This window comes from Spinacia oleracea, chromosome 3 (assembly GCF_020520425.1).
Source record: "Spinacia oleracea cultivar Varoflay chromosome 3, BTI_SOV_V1, whole genome shotgun sequence".
Lineage (NCBI taxonomy): Eukaryota > Viridiplantae > Streptophyta > Magnoliopsida > Caryophyllales > Amaranthaceae > Spinacia > Spinacia oleracea.
In genome coordinates this window covers 82371220-82377311 of record NC_079489.1, presented here as the reverse complement: position 1 = coordinate 82377311, position 6092 = coordinate 82371220, and positions in this window count along the sequence as shown.

Below are 6092 nucleotides of genomic sequence, written 5' to 3'. Positions count from 1 at the left end.
CCTGATTTCGTATATGAATTTCATCGAAAAGTGTGTAGACACCTACTTTTGTCCCCATTCCCGAAAGGGAAGGTTCGATGATGAGAACATAAATCTCCACTTGGCAATGCATCTCCTATAAAATAACGGATCTCAATCACCCTTTCATTTCAGCCAAAGCTGCTATTTATAGAAACCTGCTAAGAATAGTAACGGCCGTAAAAGGTAGTTAAAAGTGGCAAAGTCATAAAAGATAGAAACCTGTCAGAATTAGGTGTTGCACTCCAACATAAATCCTAAAAGAGATAGAATTTGCATTCCTGGTATAATTCGAAAGTAAGAGTTACGTATTAATTAAATTCCTAACGAACCAAGAGTTCGTAACGGGCCCAGACGCATTCCGTCATAAGTTAATACGCACTAAAAGACTCGGAGAAATCTCAAAAGCTCCGTGTTCTAAGAGTCCAAATCTGACAAAGAACTCGGCCCAGATCCCATTTTCAACGCCTGGATCTGGGCGCCGAAATCTTCGGCGCCCAGCCCTAGGCGCTGAAAGTGCCTGGGGCCGTTTTATCTCCGGATTATTTTTGGATTCGTATCTTAAAATCTATCTTTCCACACACTCTTTTCCTATAAATACAGCCTAAAATCGACGTGAAAACAACACACACAATTCCATAATCTGAGTATTGACTCTAGCCTTAAGCCTAAGCCTCACGCTGCGAAATTGATCTAGCGTTCTGTCGAAATCGACCCAAAAGTCGAACAGAACGCACCCTGCCCCTTGTAGCTTGATGAATTAAGCCTAAATACTGGAACATTGCTTGGAAACCCGAGATTCGCTAAATAAAAGAAGAAATAGCAAAGCCAAGTGGTTAGTTTTCTGAGAACCACAACGCACCTCTCAAGGGTGCGTTGTAATGTGTCCCTCATATGATTTAATCGCTTTCATCACCCTTTTATAAAATTGTCAAACTATTAATTTGATTGATCTATCACGCCTAATAAGATAATACCCTGGACAATTGAATTATCATGCTAGGTACCTTAAATCAATCTAAATAAGATAATCACGATCGATTTAGTATTATGTGTTGCATATTGCTAAAATCAATTCAGAATAGTTTAATAGTTTAACGCATGTCCCTTCAATTATTTATACTGAGCTAGTAAGGATAACCTGCCTCTGGAGTATTGTCGATGAGCACTCCTCTCGATAGTTACAGTCCCCCGAACTCTCAATCTCTGCCCTGCGGGTGTATGTTGAGCGATCCCCACACCAGGGATCACAAGGGAACCTATGGCCGTCGTGGTCGAACATAATGGCACTCCCTTTATGTCACGATAACCGGGTTTTGTCATTTTTTCTCATTGTCGTTAAAAACTGAATGGCGACTCCTATATTACTAGTCGATTGAGTGTAAACTCACAGGAAATCCAATTACACTTGATCTGACAACGTCACGCCCACGAGGGACGAGGTCACGCATTAGCCTCGTGCTTTTTTGACCCCCTCACAGTGGCGACTCCACTGGGGATGTTAATGAAATACTCGTGCTCGTAGGTACTCAAAATAGCCAAAGGGTGAAACGATCCTACCCCGCGTTTATTTCCGTATCAAGTTGGGACGACCTGAAAATCAGCATATTAATGTGAACGGACAGAACCGCATAACGAATCTTGGCTTCCTTGGCATGTTTCATCTCAGGAGTTGGGAATAAGGATACCCATCGCCACCCGGCGGGTGCATACGCTTCGAATGTTGTCCACGCTAGTAGTACACCTATCCCAAACCAAATCGCTCGCCCACTAGGTCCCTCTAATTGGTGCATGCCCCCTTGGCTTACATCGTGATTGGCCTCTTGGAACGAAATTCGCTCGTGAATGCACTTCCCCGACCGGGGCATGTGTTGGATCGACGATAGAGGAGGTACCAAGCCGGAACAAATATTACCCATAGAAGCCTATCATAAACTACGTGACATATTATTTTGCTTCATGTTGTAATGTTAGTTATGTGTAGCGAATTATGTGGTTGTGTGTGACAAATAACACTAGAAAACCAACGACCCTAAAAATTGCCCAAACATTCATAAACACCAATTGGCCAAAGAGTTGTACCAAAATACGTGTTCCGCAGCCCCGGGCAATCGCCACAAAAATCGCCCAGGACAGCTTGTAACGGATTCCACAACGCCGCACAACGCGTAAAGGACGTTATTAGGTAAACACGCAAAATCAATTCGTATATACGAAAAAAGGATACGCGAACAGAATACGAGTACCAGTCAGGGACGCATTTTCAGCGCCCCTGGCTGGGCGCCAATCATTTTCCACGCCCAGCCTGGGCGCCGAAGTTGCTGCCTGGCCTACTGGTCAAGCCCAGCAGCTTTGGTGCCCGCGCATAAAAAAAATGAATAATGAGCGACAAATCTGTTGCAAGGACGTATTGGAAAAAAGGCACTCGACTTTGAAACACGACTTATAAACTAAACAACTCATTGTGTCGTCACTAGGCCTCCTATGACGACTATGTTCGGCACTAAACCGAGCACGCTGATTAAATGACCTTGAATGTCACATGGGCAAAGTGTTCAAAAAATAATGTTCGAATAAAAATTAAAAAAATCCGAGTCTAGGCTAGGCTATGCCAAAGTACAATCTAAATCCTAAGTCTTAGTTGTCTTATACATAGAATCGGTCCTAATGCTTGGTGTCGTTCTGCAAGTTAAAAGGTTAAACCATATTGAGTCTCCCTTCCTAACATTTAAAAGAAATCAATAAGCACCCATATGTAATTGTCATCCCTTGCTAAGAATCTACGGCCTCAATACTCTCTCTCACCAATAAAAAGAACATATTATGTAATTCAAGTATTTGTAAAATGGAAACAGTCACATTCTGAAAATCATTCCTCCATAGTCGCACAACCCCCAAAGTGAGCCTAAGGTGTCAATACCATTGGCAAAAAAAAAAAAAAATTAATGGCCTCAAGGCTTATGATCACATTGGGTCACGACTATCATAGTCCTCTCGAGCCACTCGCTCCTTGAAGTACTCCTAAGTACGGACTAAAAGATTTTCCATGAATGCAACATGACGAACCATGAAAATACCCAAGTCGGCATGCCATAAGGCTACCATTGGGGTAAAGCAATACACACTAAGAGGGAAGCCGCACTAATGATTTTAGTCTTGCAAAATGAAAATTTGATCTCCCCAACTAACTACCTTGCCAACATTAAGCAAAATGGCGCATGACAAATGAACACCCAAGGGTTAAAATCTAAAGTGTCAACCAACGAAAATTATGGTCCAATTAGCCTAAGTCTGAAAGTCGCTTGGTCAAGTATTATAGGCTTACACCACGTCATTATTTTGAGTTTAGGCCACCTCCTTGTATTCATACACGGGTTATAATCAGAAAAATTAATGAAAGTTCGAGTCTAAATCACAACTTCCAATTAAATCCCGGAAACTGGAATCTGAAAAGAAGCAAAAAAATTATTTTCGATGTAATTCTTTCGTTAAATTTTAATAAAGTAAAAACAACATTTTGAATCTACGCTATTTGCACATTTTAAGAAACGACTAAATACGCTTGCAAAGTAAGACAATTTAAAGGTCCACCCTAGGCCTACTAAAATTAAAGGTCCACTATAGGCCTACCAAACGAGGCTCACTCAGTCTCGCCTCGTGACTCAAAGACCACAACCATCTACCTTTTAGCCCAAATAAAAAGGGGGAGAAATCCCAAGCAAAAAAGAAAAAAGAGAAAGAGAAAAGGGGGAGAGAAAAGAGCGAGCCATGAAATACTTCGCCCGTACCTCCCAAAGTGCGAAATTTACCCAAGTAAACGAAGGAAAAGAATTGAGTCAACCAATCCAAATCATACCACAAAAACTACATAAAGTTCTACGATCTTCTACCCTTTCCAATCCTCATGCTTGACAAATACCTATACAAATTATCCTATCTCATTCAACCCATCTTTCAAGCCGTCTTGAGTCACGAATAAAAAAAAGACAAATGAAAAGTACATTCTACGCTTAACGTAAAAAAAAAATATCAATAAAAAAGAAACTTTGCAAAGCGCCTTTAATGTTCGTCTAAAAAAAAGCATTTAGCGCACAAAAAAGATTCGCAAATATTTGGCACAAAACGAAAAGGAGCAGCACAAAAAGGCAGCCCAGAACACGTTTTCAACGACCAGACCTGGGCGCCAAAAATAATAACGCCCAGCCCTGGGCGCCGTTCTTGCTTATTACTTTTCAACTCCCAATTCCTAAAAGTGTTCGTATATTTTCCTATATACATGCGGAAGAATAACGAACACTTGGGGGTAGAAGATCATAAAAAATACGCAAAATACTCGCGCTCCAAAATTTTCGTACACTTATTTCACCCTATTTCAAACATTACGATTCCACTCGAACGTACTTGTTTAAAATCGGCATTCTAAAAAACCATTTTCTGGCCAAGAACTACGCAAAACCTGATTCCAAATTAAATCTATTTAAGGCGGATACGTAGGCAATCCATGATTCGGTCCAACCAATTTGCAAAAATGTTAAAGCCTATAGAATAACAAGAATAAAAAATAGAGTCCCTTATTGAAATTTAATTACTTGCAATCCAAATCGAAAGAAAAATTTAAGTCAAAGGAAGAATCCAAGTCATCAAGATGCCAAAATGAGCACACATCGAAAAATAATAAGGGCACGTACCCTTGCCAGAAGGAGCACTCACACTCTAGGCACTTAGCCAATACTAAAAAGATCGCTTTGCCTCAATTGAATGGGGGCTAGCGCGAGCCTCCATGACCTCTAAAGTACTCGACTTGACCCTCCCTAAAGCAAAGTGTGAGGGGGTCGAAAAAGCACGAGGCTAATGCGTGACCTCGTCCCTCGTGGGTGTGACGCTTCTTTTTGTCAAATCAAGTGTAATTGGATTTCCTGTGAGTTTACACCCAACTGACTAGTAATATAGGAGTCGCCATTCAGTTTTTAACGACAATGAGAAAAACTGACAAAACCCGGTTATCGTGATATAAAGGGAGTGCAATTATGTTTGACTACGACGGCCGTAGGTTCCCTTGTGATCCCTGGTGGTGGGGATCGCTCAACGTACACCCGCAGGGTAGAGATTGAGGGTTCGGGGGACTGTAACTACCGAGAGGAGTACTCGCTCTTCGATAACTTTAGAGGCAGGATATCCTTACTAGCTCAGCATAAATAATTGAAGGGACATGCGTTAACTATTAAACTAATCTGAGTCGATTTTAACAATATGCAACATATACTACTAGATCGAGCGCGATTATCTGATTTAGATTGTATTAAGGGACCTAGCATGATAATCCAATTTCCCAAAAACATAATCTTTATTAGGCGTGATAGAACAATCAGATTTAATTAGTTTAACAGTTCATAAAAGGGCGAGGAAAGAAATTAAATCATAGAAAAGGGACACATTACGACGCACCCTTGAGAGGTACGTCACGGTTCTCAGAAAACTAACCACTTTGACTTTGCTATTTCTCCTTTTATTTAACGAATCTCAAGTTACGGGACATGATACGTTCTGTTCGATTTATGGATCGATTGCGACAGAACGCGTGATCAGTTTTGCAGCGTGAGGCTTAGGCTTAGGGGTTTAGAGTCAATACTCAGAATAATAATTGTGTGTTGGTGTTGTTTTCACGTCGAACTTAAGGCCCTATTTATAGAAAAGAGTTCGTGGAAAGATAGAATTGTAGAACTCTAATCCACGAGGAATTAGGAAATAACACGTCCCAGGTATTTTCAGCGCCCAGGGCTGGGCGTCAAAGATTTTGGCGCCCAGCTCTGGGCGTTGAAAATAGGATCCAAGCAATTTCAGCGCCCAGGGCTGGGCGTTGAAATTGATGTTTGGGCCGTTTCTTTGTCAGATTCGGATTCCTAGAATCCGGAGTGTATGAGACTTTAATCGAGTCTTTTAGTGCGTATTAATTTTATGATGGAATGCATCTAGGCCCGTTACGAACTCTAGGCTCGTTAGGATTTTAATTAATACGTAACTCTTATTTTTGAATCATATTAGGATTCTCTCATAATCTCTATCTCATTTAGGAT